Source organism: Pleurodeles waltl, chromosome 7 (genome assembly GCF_031143425.1).
Source record: "Pleurodeles waltl isolate 20211129_DDA chromosome 7, aPleWal1.hap1.20221129, whole genome shotgun sequence".
Classification (NCBI taxonomy): Eukaryota; Metazoa; Chordata; class Amphibia; order Caudata; family Salamandridae; genus Pleurodeles; species Pleurodeles waltl.
This window is the reverse complement of record NC_090446.1, coordinates 153182523-153198662: the sequence shown is the minus strand read 5'-3', so window position 1 is coordinate 153198662 and position 16140 is coordinate 153182523. Positions and strand designations below refer to the sequence as shown.

Below are 16140 nucleotides of genomic sequence, written 5' to 3'. Positions count from 1 at the left end.
TTTTTTCTTTTCTTTGTTCCCTGTTGCGATGCCGTTTTGCTTCATATGACCTTGTTTTTGAGTTTTTTTTTTACTCTCAGAGGTAGCACTTCACATGTAAACTGAAATAATTTGATTATTTTTCTAATTGGTGGTGTTCTTGCATTCAGTTTACACATTTGGACAGGACATATCTTCCCAGATGACTAATGGGTGTAGTTCCTTGCTAAATAAAGTGCCTATAAATCTAAAACTATAAATGTCATGATAAAACGTCATGGTTTAAATATATTTCGATTGGAAATGCAAATCTGTACTGGTAGAAAGTTGGAATGTGCCTTCTGTGCCTCTCAACCACAATTTAACCCCATCCCCAATTTTAACTATATTCGTAATGCTAAAATATTTGATAACACCAACCTTTACACTTAGTTTATCACCTTAAAATCCAGTCCTAAACCACTGTCTACTGCACACCTGAGCCCAATTCTTAGCCTAATCTTGACCCCATAACTAACCCTAATCTTGACCCCATAACTAACCCTAATCTTGACCCCATAACTAACCCTAATCTTGACCCCATACCTAATCTTGACCCCATACCTAACCCTAATCTTGACCCCATACCTAACCCTAATCTTGACCCCATACCTAACCCTAATCTTGACCCCATACCTAACCCTAATCTTGACCCCATACCTAACCCTAATCTTGACCCCATACCTAACCCTAATCTTAAAGTTCCCATGCCTTACCCTTATATTTGACTATAAATCAATTGTTACAACTCTATTCCTTCATTCTGTCAGTGCTTGTAGAGAAAATCATTGAATAGCTTCAAGCTCTACCTTGTTTAGTTTAAGTCCCCCTTCCGTAAAGGCTTGACAAAGGAAAAAAAGAATATAAAGAAATTAAATTAAGTAAAGTAAAAAGTTTGCTTTCATCGAAGATGATTTAGTTAGTTCATGATGGTGGTAAATAGGAAGTGAGATCTAGAGAGTTGATCCGAAGTGCTATTGCCCAGCCAGAAGTAGCAAATGTGTTATTGTAAATCATAAAGATAAAGGGGCTTTAAAAGTGGTGTTGCAGTAAGATTTCTTCTAATAACTGTTTTTGATGGAGACCGATTTAGGTATTTGTGTGAACCTTAAAACAGTTTTCTAAGTAGTGTATCTACAGGCCGTGCCAGAGTTCAGACATGTTTTATGCAAATGAACGAAACATGGCAAAAATGATGAATGGACATATCATGAAAGATATACAAATGTTTCCTGTGGTTATGCATGGCTTTAAAAAGAAATCTGGAGGTGGTCTGTGATCTGGGTTTCTTGGTAGAGAGAAAATGAATGTCTTCATAAAGTCTCGATAAAATGCTTGCCTGTTTCCAGATAACTATTTTTGCAGACACAAGTATTCTCTTAGAAACTGACAGTTATTATCCGATTTCAAATGCCTGTGCTTAGAGGGAAGTTAGATGATTCAACTTAAGCTGCTTGTTCACGTGCTGTGCGTGAGTTTGTGCTGTATGCAGATTTGGCTTTATGAATCCACTCTTTATTTAGCTGAGAAATGGGGCCAGGCAGTATTAATTTAATTCGCAGGATTCGTTTTTTTTTTTCTTTTTGTTTTAGCAGCCCAGTTGTCTAAACATCGCTCCTATCACTCCATCCCCTCCCTGTGAAAATCATCTGGATAGATTTAGGTAAATGTTCGCTTCTAGGTTCTTATATATATATAATTTTAAGGTATTCGAGACAAAACACTTACTCAACACATTCAGAATAGTTTCTATTGTATTCTGCATTTAGTTTGACTAAATAGACTGGCAGATTATTACCATATTCAGTGCCAAATTCCTGCTATGTCCCGTCTCTGGAGTTCTACTTTTTAACATTAAAAGACTTCAAAATATTCTGGGTCTGGATGACTAGAATCGTTCAACGCTCAAACAAGCTAGAGCGAGATTTTGCTTTTGTAGTTCTAACACACACATTGTCCCAGATACCTTAATTTGTACCAGATATGCACGACTTTCCCTTAAATGGTTGTTTCAAATTATGGGGGGAAGCTAGCCCTGAGCATGAGAAACTATCTGCAGCAATTGCTTTTGGAGGGTGGGGGGGAATACTTCATGATTGAGACAAACTGAAAAACCTATCCTGATTTACATGCTTTGGTCTGGAAGTCCCTCATCTTTGTGTATGGAGTGAAAAATTCAGCTGGAAGCTCTAGAACACTGTTTCTTAACCTGTGGTCAGACGACCACCTTGGGGGGACGGGGGGTGGGGGATCCATGAGGCCTACTCGAGGGATCTCCAACTGTTTTACATGATTAAGTAATATTAAAGTGAATAAATTATAATGAATAAAGTATATACGAATAAAGAAACATTGAACATTTTGAAAACTTTGCTCATATATTTGATTGTGAATGAAAATATTTTAATATTGAAGCATTCATATGTTGTATACTTGTTTTTGTATTTTTGTTTATTGTTTTGAGGATCATACCATAGAAATTGCTTAGGTTAGGGGTCCCTGGCTCTTAGGAATAGCTCAGTGGGGTTCTCTGGATTCCAGTAATGATTCGGTGGAGCCCAACAAAATGTCAAAAGGATATGCTACGCTGCTCTAGTCCACTTGCTCTTCAGGAAAGCAGTGTTGTCATTTGCATATAAAAGTGACACAGCTGTTGGGACAACTTTCAGAGAACTATGTGCGATCGGGGAAATCTTGCAGAAGGTTTTACGGATCTGCAGAGTAAATAGAAAGGGTAGAGGTACACAGCCCTGTCATGGACCACATGTAGAGTGGAACAGAAGATGCTAGTTCACCTGCTCCAGCAAACCTTAACAGCAGCTGATAGTCCTGTATGACTTTTGAAATCAAGGATCTGTCAATGCCTATCTCTGCCAAACGATCACACATTTCCCTCCATTTCTAAGTCTAACAGTGGCCCTTTGTCCGTAAGTATTACGCAGACAAAACCTCCGGATAAATCCCATTAATTGGATGCAATTGAAGGCCGAATAAAAGGCATTGTTATGTATTTCCCACTACTTTTCAAAAGCTCTGCTGAATTTCAGAGCTTGCTATCTTGTAAGCTGCATTTTTCCTTTCAGTACGGAAAGTGAGGCAGTAAAAGGAGTGCCAAATAAAGAAAGCCTAAAAAAATAAAAACAGAGGCAGCGCTGTTACATGTAATGTCAGAAGAGAAGCTCTGAGGCGTTGAAGATTCTGTAAACCGAATGCAGTGTTTTGGAGTTTGACTGAGAATTCCGGTAATGGAGGAAAGTAAATATAATTGCAGTTCTGCACTTCGTGTTACATTCTCCCATGCAGTTTGCAGCTCAGGAATGATGTTCCTTTTTCACCACTGCTAACATGCAAAGTGGTAGGAAAACGTAAGCATGCCTTGTATCGTTTTTAAGGAATGATCACTGCTGTGATATTCTTTGGCTCAGACATAAAGGGGAGAAGGTCCTGGGATGTTTTCCCCAGTCAAATCTGCGAATTTGAGAGTACTGTTTAGCACTTCTTTTTTAGGACATTGGTAAAAAATCAGTTGATTTATCATAATATTTTTTTTTTTCCAAAACCGTATGGTTGATGGGTTTCTCTTGATGCTCGACTCACCAAGAAAGAAACATGTACATAAGGGCTCTTCAATATTATTATAATTGTGTAGTCTAACTATACTTGTCAAGGCTGGAATACCAAGATTTGTGAGATCTTGCGTGGTGAGGGGATGGAGGAGGAAATGTGGACATGTATTATAGTGAGAATGACATTGTTAAAGCGAGTGTCCTCTGATTTTTGCCTGTTTTTCCAGGTGTGCCTAAAAAGGTGGTTTACAGCATACACTGTGCCATAGGGTTGGTAGATATTGATGGTAGGATGCAGTGGACCTAATCATGCACGTAGATTACTCTGAAATAGATATAGACGTTGTCAATACTATACCTTACTATTGCGTAGTTTAATGGTTCTCAGGTTTACCACCTTGGGAGTGTGGTAGTAAAGAGTCCTGGACAGTTGATTAGAGGACATTCTTTAACAGTCTACATACAACAAGACCACCAAGATCATTCCACATATCTCTGCTCACACAACTGACCTGGGTGGCAGTGTACTCTTCAAGAGCTATCATTCCCTGCAAGACCTCACATTTTCTGAGCAGCAAGACAGCCATAACAGGCGCGCTGAGGGAGGCCTGCAGGGACTCCAATGACTTGCAGGGCGCAGTGAATGTCTGCGGAGATCCATAACTTGCAGAGTTGTCTTCTCTCCTTCCTTCCTGTATGAATGACTTGCTCTCTGTAAATGCAGGGATCTCTCAAGTGAGGGAATAGAGGCACCTCAATTCAGACCGCCATATAGATGCGACAGTAATGTTGAAAGACAGCATCGTTTCTGACTGACATTCCCAGTCGATTAGTCTCTATGAACTGCCATTATCAGTGAATTTTATTAGCCTTTGAAAGTGTCCCGCTTAAGAGTCTGCAGAATCCACGACCTTAGTCGACGAGTTGTGCGATTGCTCTAAGTGGCTTCTTTGCCATATAATATTGTACGAGCTTTTCTCGTGTGCAGTGCACCTCGGTGAGGATCTGCTACAAGTGGAAAGTGATGTGAGAATGTGCTGGAAAAGCGATGGCAGGCACTAAGTCAGAACTTTTCTGTACTAGTGACTTCTGTGAATATCTACATGTCATCAGTGTCTCCAGGAGAATGTGGAACTTGAGAGGGGATATTGACATTATCGGCTGCAGAATAATGGTGTGTGATTAATGCAGTCATATTCTCCAGCCTTTTTAGGATCTCTGGGTTTCAGCACTGCATGGTTTTACTGTTAATTCAGGAATGGATGGAGAGACTGTCAGTAACAAACTTGAAATACGTGACTAGATTTTATTTAAAGGTGTTCAAACACACTTGGTATTGAATGGGACGAATCGTGTCATGAATGCCGTACAACCAACAGAGATGACATCAATTTATGTTCTTTTTATGAACTCTTTGTTTTCCACCCCTTGCTACCTCGGGACCCTCACCTTTGTGTTCCCGCAGTGCTTTGAATCGCTCAAACGCAGTGCATTTTCTGTTTGAGCAACAGTCACTATCGAATTTTTATCCATTTATTCTCAGATGTATTTCGTACAGCTATTAGTGAGAAGATGGTGGCAGTTTTCAATGTCTTATTCAACATTTTCATGTACGTTTCGTTTGCGAAGGGAGGTTGAAATTAATTTTTCTCAGTTAGACTCCGCCTGCATTGCTCTTTGGGGATTCATGTTTTCGTCGGGGAGAACGAATGAACTATTCACAAGCTCACAATTGTACCTTTGTTTTTAATTCTCTTCATGTTAAATAAGCACATACAAGCATTTCAATTCCAAATCTAGGGAGCTGAGTATCCAACAGAAAATAAATGTAATGCCTGTTCCATCCTGCAGGCTCTGGACTATACATTTTCCAAACTGGCAGTACACAACACTCCTATCCTCCTCCCCCGCCTGGCCTGTGCCCTTTCCCACCCATCCACTTGGCACCTATCTAATATCTGCTGTGGCATGGAGGATTAAAGTGGCCTCTGTGACTTAACATGTTTCTAAAACCTGTAGTGTTTTGACCATTTACTTGCCAAAAATGCGCTCTTAATTGGGGAAGTTGAGCATCCCCTCCTGTTTGAAATGTTAGATATTTTAATGAGAAGTCACAAAAGTGTAACAAAAATATTTTTAGATATATATAATATTTCTGCCATCCAGAGTCCTTAGATGTTTTGACTTCTTGGCTTGCAGCCTATGTTATGTGTGAGCGCATGCAAATAACATTTTGGCTTTACTCTGAAGATACCATCACTTCCAGTCTTCCTGAATATGCTTGCAAAGTTTTACTCTGCATATTGTTATTGTGCTAAATTAAAAGTGCTTCTGACGGTCAGTTTTTGTCACTTGTTTTGAGGCAGTGTTCTCAAACGAGCAGTACTTAACACTGCAGTTAAGATTGTTTCATATAGGGAGATTTTAATCAGTTTATTTTGTGACTGTGTGCTCGTCATTTTGAAACTGCTACTTTGCGGCATGCCTGTGTGAGAAAATGTTCTTAGTTAGATGCCCTCTGAAGTTGAAAAACTGGCTCGATTAGTAGCAAATGCATTGATCAATAGCTAGACTGTATTGAATTTGCTACTACATATTTAAGTATTTTCAATGCCATTATTTTAGTTTTTTGTTTTTTTTAGTTGGGTACTAGTTTGTTCTATTGTTTTGTAAACCTTGGTCGCGAAGTGTCCTAACTTTGCCAATTTTTTCAATAAAAAGTGGGGATTTGAGTGCCATATTTCCCCGTTCTCTTGAGTGACTTTCAGCTTAAAGAAATTGTAGAAATCTATAGCGGGTAAGTAATGTTTCTTTCGTAATTCAGAAAGAGTTTGGGTTGTTCATGTAGGCCTAGGACTTTGATGAGGTTAAGGGCTTTATTGGCCCAGTTCTCCCAAAATAAGGGTACTGCCATCAGTCTGGAGATATTTATTATACCATAGAGTGGCAAAGTTAGATTTGGGCATTTGTAATGTGAATTCCCTGCCTAATTTTTTGAGTGGCCTTGTGGCACTTTATATTACGTTGAGTAAGTGGTCAAGCTTGATGTGATTGCTCTGTTGATTTCAAAAAGTGGCCAATGGGGGAGGGATGTAGAAAGGTACTTGCAGTTGGTAGTCATCTAGGCTTAGATGGTGCTTCAGTCTCAAATCACCAGGTTCCCTGTTTGACTAAGAGTGCACTTGCATACCTCTTAGCCTTGGAGGTTTAGGCCTCATTTAATTTTTTTAAATCTACGTTTATTCAGGAAGACTCTTGGTTTTTTAAAACCTCTGCATAGAGAATCTGAGACGTAATTGTCTATTAATTTACAGAAAGCTTCTGAATACATGCAGTGGAGCATTCCGGAGTGAAAATTACAAAATGGGATGATCCCCACCTTTATGGTCTCTGTTCTGTTCCACATGTAGTGAACTTTGGTGACTACAATGTTAAAGTAACTTTAATCGTAGACTGGGTTTTGTTCTTGCGTTAGGTTCACAGATCCTCATGTCTCTACCAAATCAATTGTGGTGTAGTTGGGTGGATTAGATTGGGGTGTAGTAGGGTGGGTTAGTTTGGGGTGGATTGTGGGATGGGTTTAATGGGGTGGGGTGAAGAAGATTGCATTAAGGTGGAGTGGGTTGGATTGCTTTGAGGCTGGTGGGTTGCATTGAGGTGGGGTGGACTGGGTTGGGGTGTGGTGGATTGGATTGGAGTGGAGTGGGACAGATTATTTTGGATGGGTTGGAGTGGGCCTGGTTGGTTTGGACCAGAGCAGGCCTGTTGGTTTGGACGTGAGCGGGTCGGTTGATTTGGGCGGGAGCAGGCCGGTTGATTTGTACGGGACCGGGCCGGGTTGTTTTCTACGGGACCGGGTCCGGTTGGTTTTGGAGTGAGGCCGGTTGGGGTGGGTGCATTGGACGGGATTGGTCTGGAGTTGGGTGGATGTTGTAGGGTGGTGTGGATTGGCGTGCAGTAGATTGGCGTGTACTGCATGATTAAGTGTTAAAGCATCATTTCAGAAATTACACATAAGAAAAAAAACAATGTTGCTTTGCCATATTTAGAACAAGATAATCCTCATCTTTTAGGAATAGCACTGACGAGAAAAAATAAGTTAACATGAGTGCATAGTAAAAAAAAGAAGACTTGGCAAAATAAAAGAATGCTAACTGTAGAAAAATAAATCTTTATGTTCGATGGCATGTGTATCTGCAGATACACATGCTGTGCACATCCCGCCATCTGGTGTTGGGCTCGGAGTGTTACAAGTTGTTTTTCTTCGAAGAAGTCTTTTCGAGTCCCGAGACCAAGGGACTCCTCCCATTTCGACTCCATTGCGCATGGGCGTCGACTCCATCTTAGATTGTTTTTTTTTCCGCCATCGGGTTCGGACGTGTTCCGTTTCGCTCCGTGTTTCGGGTCGGAAAGTTAGTTAGAATCTCGGAAAAGACGTCGGTATTGTTTGCGTTCGGTATCGGGTTAGTTATAACAGATCGACACCGAATTTAGAAGAGTTCCGGTGCCCCTTCGGGGTTTTTTCGATTCCCCCGTCGGGGCCTGGTCGGCCCGGCCACGTGTGAATTCAAGGCTGATGGAACGGACCCCATTCCGCTTCTGTCCAAAATGCCATAACAAGTATCCGTATACGGATCAGCAGCTGGTCTGTAACTTGTGCTTGTCCCCAGAGCACAAGGAAGATACTTGTGAGGCCTGTCGAGCGTTTCGGTCCAGAAAGACGTTAAGAGACCGAAGAGCCAGAAGACTGCAGATAGCGTCGACGCCGACAGAACAAGAGCGTTTCGAGGAAGAAGAGGAAGCTTTCTCTATCCAAGAGTCGGACTCGGAAGAGCTCGAGGCCGAAGAAACGCCGAAAACCGTGAGTAAGACGTCGAAACATAAGACTCACGAGAAGTCAACAAAAGCCCAGGGGACGCCACCGCCAACAGGCCATGGCTTAACCCAAACAAGCGGTGACCGAGCCAAGGCACCGAAAAAGGGCACGCTGGTGTCGAAGTCATCCGACTCCGGTCGAGATACCGCCACACAGCAATCTCGGACCCGAGACATCGGCTCCGAGAAATTTCGGCACCGTCACAGCGGCACCGAACAAATTCGGCATCGAGACACCACCACGCCGAAAATTACAAAGGTTTCTTCGGAGCCTAAAAAGACCACCGAAAAAGTTTCGGTTCCGAAACATCCAGCCTCGGAGCCGAAAACGGGTGCAGAGGAACAAGGATTGGCCTCCCAAATGAAAAAACAAAGATTTGGAGAGGAACTTCAAGCTGTAGAGCCAGACTATACTCCAAGGAGGCTCCACATTCATCAAGACACAGGGAAGATAACCACTCTTCCTCCAATTAAGATAAAAAGAAAACTTGCCTTTCACGAAAAGGACAAGGAGCCACAGGCAAAGGTGGCAAAGAAAACAACTCCACCACCTTCTCCACCACCATCAGTGCACACATCACCAGTAGCAACTCCTCCACTGATGCACTCCCCGACTCATACTGCCATGAGTCAAGATGATCCCGATGCATGGGACCTTTACGATGCTCCAGTATCGGACAACAGCCCAGACTCGTACCCTACCAGGCCGTCCCCTCCTGAGGACAGTACGTCTTACACACAGGTGATCGCAAGGGCAGCTGCTTTCCATAACGTCACCTTGCATTCAGAACCAATTGAGGATGACTTCTTGTTTAACACGCTAACCTCCACTCATAGCCAGTACCAAAGACTACCTATGCTCCCAGGAATGCTAAAACATTCAAAACGAATCTTTCAAGATCCTGTTAAAGGCCGAGCCATAACTCCAAGAGTGGAGAACAAATACAAGCCACCGCCAACAGATCCTGTTTATATTACAACGCAGTTAACTCCAGACTCAGTAGTTGTCGGGGCAGCTCGTAAGAGAGCAAACTCTCATACCTCGGGAGACGCACCACCTCCAGACAGAGAGTCGCAAATTTGATGCTTCTGGCAAAAGGGTTGCAGCACAAGCAGCAAACCAATGGCGCATTGCCAATTCACAAGCGCTTTTGGCAAGATATGACAGAGCGCACTGGGATGAGATGCAACATTTGATAGAACACTTACCCAAGGAGTTCCAAAAAAGAGCACAACAAGTGGTGGAAGAAGGACAAAGTATCTCTAATAATCAGATACGGTCTTCAATGGATGCAGCAGATACAGCTGCAAGGACAGTAAATACTGCAATAACAATAAGAAGGCACGCATGGCTCCGCACGTCAGGTTTCAAGCCAGAAATTCAACAAGCCGTGCTAAATATGCCATTTAATGAACAGCAGTTGTTTGGGCCGGAAGTCGACACTGCTATTGAGAAACTCAAGAAGGACACTGATACAGCAAAAGTCATGGGCGCACTCTACTCCCCGCAGAGCAGAGGCACCTTTCGCAAAACACCTTTTAGGGTAGGGTTTTGAGGACAACCTACAGAAACCACAACATCACAAACAAGGCCCACTTACCAAAGCCAATATCAGCGGGGAAGTTTTCGGGGGCAATATAGAGGGGGACAATTCCAAAGAGGTAGAGGAAAATTCCAAAGCCCCAAAAGTCCTCAAAATAAGCAGTGACTCACAAGTCACCCATCCCCATCACATAACACCTGTGGGGGGAAGATTAAGCCAATTTTACAAACATTGGGAGGAGATAACAACAGATACTTGGGTACTAGCAATTATCCAGTATGGTTATTGCATAGAATTTCGAGAATTCCCTCCAACAGTCCCACCGAAAACACACAGTATGTCGAAACAACATATAAATCTTCTAGGATTAGAAGTTCAAGCATTGCTCCAAAAAGACGCAATAGAATTAGTACCAAAACAAGAACTAAACACAGGAGTTTACTCACTGTACCCCAAAAAGACAAAACTCTAAGACCTATACTAGATCTCAGAATATTAAATACATACATCAAATCAGACCACTTTCACATGGTTACATTACAAGAAGTAATCCCACTGCTCAAACAACAAGACTACATGACAACACTGGATCTAAAGGATGCATATTTCCATATACCAATACATCCTTCACACAGAAAGTACCTAAGGTTTGTATTCCAAGGGATACATTACCAATTCAAAGTGTTGCCATTCGGAATAACAACTGCACCAAGAGTTTTTACAAAATGTCTAGCAGTAGTAGCTGCACATATCAGAAGGCAGCAAATACATGTGTTCTCGTACCTAGACGATTGGTTAATCAAAACCAACACGCAAAAACAGTGTTCACGACACACAAATTACGTCATAGAAACCCTACACAAACTAGGTTTCTCAATCAATTACTCAAAGTCACACCTTCTGCCGTGTCAAACACAGCAATACCTAGGAGCAACAATCAACACAGTAAAAGGGATTGCCACTCCAAGTCCACAAAGAGTCCAAACATTCCAAAATGTAATACAAGCCATGTATCCAAACCAGATGATACAGGTCAAATTAGTAATGAAACTCCTAGGCATGATGTCCTCATGCATAGCCATTGTCCCAAACGCAAGGTTGCACATGCGGCCCTTACAACAGTGCCTAGCATCACAGTGGTCACAAGCACAGGGTCAACTTCTAGATCTGGTGTTGATAGACCGCCAAACATACATCTCGCTTCAATGGTGGAACAGTATAAATTTAAACCAAGGGCGGCCTTTTCAAGACCCAGTGCCACAATGCGTAATAACAACAGATGCATCCATGACAGGGTGGGGAGCACACCTCAATCAGCACAGCATCCAAGGACAATGGAACATTCAGCAAAAATAGTTTCATATAAACCACTTAGAACTGTTAGCGGTGTTTCTAGCTCTGAAAGCATTTCAACCCATATTAACCCACAAATACACTCTTGTCAAAACAGACAACATGACAACAATGTATTACCTAAACAAACAAGGAGGAACACACTCGACACAGTTGTGTCTCCTAACACAAAAAATATGGCATTGGGCGATTCACAACCACATTCGCCTAATAGCACAATTTATTCCAGGGATTCAGAATCAGTTAGCAGACAATCTCTCTCGGGATCACCAACAGATCCACGAATGGGAAATTCACCCCCAAATACTGAACACTTACTTCAAAATGTGGGGAACGCCACAAATAGATCTATTTGCAACAAAAGAAAACTCAAAATGCCAACTTCGCATCCAGGTACCCACAACATCAGTCTCAGGGCAATGCACTATGGATTAACTGGTCAGGGATATTTGCATACGCTTTTCCCCCTCTCCCACTTCTTCCATATCTAGTAAACAAGTTGAGTCAAAACAAACTCAAACTAATAGCACCAACATGGGCAAAACAACCGTGGTACACAACACTACTAGACCTTTCAGTAGTACCTCATATAAAACTGCCAAACAGACCAGATCTGTTAACACAACACAAACGACAGATCAGACATCCAAATCCAGCATTGCTGAATCTAGCAATTTGGCTCCGGAAATCCTAGAATTCGGGCACTTAGACCTCACACAGGAATGTATGGAGGTCATAAAACAGGCTAGAAAACCTACCACTAGACACTGTTATGCAAATAAGTGGAAAAGATTTGTTTATTACTGCCATAATAATCAAATTCAACCTTTACACGCATCTGCAAAAGAGATAGTAGGATACTTACTACATTTGCAAAAATCTAAACTAGCTTTCTCTTCCATTAAAATACATCTTACGGCAATTTCAGCTTACCTGCAAATTACGCACTCAACTTCATTATTTAGGATACCAGTCATAAAAGCATTTATGGAAGGCCTAAAGAGAATTATACCACCAAGAACACCACCAGTTCCTTCATGGAACCTCAACATTGTCTTAACACGACTCATGGGTCCACCTTTTGAGCCCATGCACTCTTGTGAAATGCAATACTTAACGTGGAAAGTTGCATTTTTAATTGCCATCACATCTCTAAGAAGAGTGAGTGAGATTCAAGCATTTACCATTCAAGAACCATTTATTCAAATACACAAAAATAAAGTTGTTCTACGAACCAATCCTAAATCTTTACCAAAAGTAATCTCACTGTTCCACTTGAATCAAACAGTAGAATTACCAGTGTTCTTCCCACAGCCAGATTCTGTAGCTGAAAGAGCACTACATACATTAGACATCAAAAGAGCACTAATGTACTACATTGACAGAACAAAACTAATTCGAAAGACAAAACAACTATTTGTCGCCTTTCAAAAACCTCATACAGGAAATCCTATTTCAAAACAAGGCATTGCTAGATGGATAGTTAAGTGCATTCAAACCTGCTATCTTAAAGCTAGAAGAGAACTGCCTATTACATCAAAGGCACACTCAACCAGAAAGAAAGGTGCTACCATGGCCTTTCTAGGAAATATTCCAATGAACGAAATATGTAAGGCAGCAACATGGTCTACGCCTCATACATTTACCAAGCACTACTGTGTAGATGTGTTAACTGCACAACAGGCAACAGTAGGTTAAGCTGTACTAAGAACATTATTTCAAACTACTTCAACTCCTACAGGCTGAACCACCGCTTTTTGGGGAGATAACTGCTTATTAGTCTATGCACAGCATGTGTATCTGCAGCTACACATGCCATCGAACGGAAAATGTCACTTACCCAGTGTACATCTGTTCGTGGCATTAGTCGCTGCAGATTCACATGCGCCCACCCTCCTCCCCGGGAGCCTGTAGCCGTTTAGAAGTAGATCTTAAACATTTGTACATTTGTAAATATATTACTTAAAACTTCATTATGTACATACGCATTCACTCCATTGCATGGGCACTATTACTAGCATACACAACTCCTACCTCACCCTCTGCGGGGAAAACAATCTAAGATGGAGTCGACGCCCATGCGCAATGGAGTCGAAATGGCAGGAGTCCCTCGGTCTCGTGACTCGAAAAGACTTCTTCGAAGAAAAACAACTTGTAACACTCCGAGCCCAACACCAGATGGCGGGATGTGCACAGCATGTGAATCTGCAGCGACTAATGCCACGAACAGATGTACACTGGGTAAGTGACATTTTCCTTATTTGCCCTTTTGGGCACTTTTTTGCCAGTCACATGCCTTCTGTTTGCATGGCACTAAAATGTTTTTTTTTTTTTAAATATAAATAGTGCCCGTCTGCTGCTCCCAACGTGACTGAGGTACTAATTAAGTTGATTCAAGCAGGGCTTGCTACCTGCTCCACAGAGAGGAATGGAAATTATGCTATACCTATAGTGTGGAATTATGAGGCTGTGTAAAGAAGGGCACCAGGCAATCCAACAAATGGTAAACAACGGGCGGGCTGAAAGCCCTTTTCTGTTAAGAGTCTCACAATCAAGACACATGCACTAGCGTGTGCTCTCGCAGGCTCGACCCTAAAAGGGTAGGGCTAATGAGCTTCCCTGTTGAGTTCCTTGTGAGAGTTTGAATGGGGGAGGAGCAACTACCATTTATTCATACATATGCTTATGGCTTAGAATAAGGTGCCACAGTTGCACAAGTAAAGTCCTCTCCTAAGTCAAATTTTGAGAGCACAGCGTTTAGGATGGTCATTGAAACCGTATCAAAGACTTTATCTTCATCTGTAGCAATGACAGCTGCAGGGGTTATTTAAGAATTTGGCTTTCTTCTGCTCATAGCTAGAGTCTAATGTCACATAAAAGTATGCCTTTTAAAAATCCTGTTTGAGCTTGATGTAATAACTTGTATTACTTTCTCAAGTCTGGTAGCTTGATTTATTATTTATTACTTGCAATTGATGTTAATTAATGAAATGTGTCTGAAGTTTTTAAACATCTAATTGGCATTTCCCTATTTGGGGATACCTACTATTGTGACATTTGTGGCTGAGTCAGTCATTTTATCTGTTTTGCCAAAGAGTTGGAACAATACTTTGAGGTGCTCAATCAGTGTACGAGCACAACCTTTGACAAACTTCCCTGAGAAGTCGTCTGAACCTGGTTTTTCCTATTTGATTTTTTTTGTTTGTTTTTGCATGGCTCTGTGTATTTCCTTGTGTGATTGATTAGGTAAGATTCAGCCTAGCATCTTGTTCAAGGCCATGGAGTGCGCCCTCATTACTGTTTGTCCACATAAGCTACCCACGCCAAATTTGTGCCTTTTTTTCCAACATCCTAGGTTCTAGAGGTACCCAGACTTTGTGGGTTCCCCTGAAGGAGACCAAGTAATTAGCCAAAATGCAGCATTTTTTTTTTTTATTGGGAAAAAAGGGCTGCAGAAGAAGGCTTGTGGAGTTTTCCTTGAAATGGCATCAACAAAGGGTTTGCGGTGCTAAAATCACCATCTTCCCAGCTTTCAGGAACAGGCAGACTTGAATCAGAAAGCCCCACTTTTCAACACAATTTTGGCATTTTACTGGGCCATACGCCATTTTTACTATTTTTTGTGCTTTCAGCCTCCTTCCAGTTAGTGACAGAAATGGGTGTGAAACCAGTGCTGAATCCCAGACAGCTAAACATTTCTGAAAAGTAGACAACATTCTGAATTCAGCAAGGGGTAATTTGTGTAGATCCTACAAGGGTTACCTACAGAAAATAACTGCTGAAATAAAATTGAAATTGAGGTGAAAAAAACTGCCATTTTTCGCCATGTTTTACTCTGTAACTTTTTCCTGTGATGTCAGATTTTTGAAGGCAATATACAGTTATCTCTGCTGGACTCTTCTGGTTGCGGGGATATATAGGGCTTGTAGGTTCATCAAGAACCCTAAGCACCCAGAGCCAATAAATGAGCTGCACCTTGCAATGGGTTTTCTTTCTATACTGGGTACACAGCAATTAATTTGCTGAAATATAAAGAGTGGCAAATAGGTTTCTAGAAAACCTTTGTATTTCGAAAATGGGCACAAGATAAGGTGTTGAGAAAGAGTGGTTATTTGCACATCTCTGAATTCCGGGGTGCCCATACTGGCATGTGAATTACAGGGCATTTCTCCAATAGACGTCTTTTTTACACACTGTCTTACATTTGGAAGGACAAAATGTAGAGAAAGACCAGGGGCAATAACACTTGTTTGGCTATTCTGTGTTCCCCCAAGTCTCCTGAATAAAAACGTGGGTAGGCCTAATGCTCGCGACAGGAAAGACAACATGGACACATCACATTTTTACATTGAAATCTGACGTGTTTTTTGCAAAGTCCCTAGCTGTAGATTTTGGCCTCTAGCTCAGCCGCACCTCTGGAAACCTACCAAACTTGTGCATTTGTTTTTAAACTAGACACCTAGGGGAATCCACGATGGGGTGACTTGTGGGGCTCTCACCAGGTTTTGTTACCCAGAATCCTTTGCAAACCTCAATTTGGCCCAAAAAACACTTTCCTCACATTTCGGTGACAGAAAGTTCTGGAATCTGAGAGGAACTGCAAATTTCCTTCCACCCAGCGTTCCCCCAAGTCTCCCGATAAAAATGGTACCTCACTTGTGTGAGTAGCCCTAGTGCCCACAAAAGGAAATGCCCCAAAACACTATCTGGACACATCAAAATTATCAAATACAAAACTACCTGGTTTTGTGTGTGTGTGGGGGGGCGGGGGGGGGGGGGGGGGT

The 16140-nt window shown here is 41.8% G+C and overlaps 1 protein-coding gene across 4 annotated transcripts in view; it reads left to right on the top strand.

Annotated features, from left to right (window-relative positions):
• The window catches only part of GNAS (GNAS complex locus), a 788088-nt gene that overhangs the window by 580737 nt on the left and 191211 nt on the right, over positions 1-16140 (top strand). The window lies entirely within an intron of this gene.